This window comes from Arachis duranensis, chromosome 2 (genome assembly GCF_000817695.3).
Source record: "Arachis duranensis cultivar V14167 chromosome 2, aradu.V14167.gnm2.J7QH, whole genome shotgun sequence".
Classification (NCBI taxonomy): domain Eukaryota; kingdom Viridiplantae; phylum Streptophyta; class Magnoliopsida; order Fabales; family Fabaceae; genus Arachis; species Arachis duranensis.
Genome location: NC_029773.3, coordinates 2824337 through 2824607, shown reverse-complemented (window position 1 = coordinate 2824607; position 271 = coordinate 2824337). Strand labels below are relative to the sequence as shown.

Sequence of the window (271 nt, the reverse complement as noted above, 5' to 3'; positions counted from 1 at the left end):
CTAAGACCATCTCCAACGGTGAGTGTCTTGGTAACCTTTTCTGACACAAACGAGTTCCTGTCCGTTGGAACAAAATGGAATTGGTCCTTGCACAAGGTCCGATGGAACAAAATCCCTCTGAGTATGGACTGGAAGTAGCAAATAATAACTTGTCATTTGGCAAGTTATTATTTAAATAAATAATTATATTAAATAATTAAATAATAATTAATTTAATAATAATTATAATAATTAATTATATTAAATAACTATATTTTTATTTAATTAATAA

General features: G+C 26.9%; 1 protein-coding gene across 1 annotated transcript in view; it reads left to right on the top strand.

Moving 5' to 3' along the window:
- The window catches only part of LOC107472864 (glutathione S-transferase T3-like), a 3207-nt gene that overhangs the window by 1782 nt on the left and 1154 nt on the right, over nt 1-271 (top strand). The gene's annotated exons all lie outside the window — the stretch shown is intronic.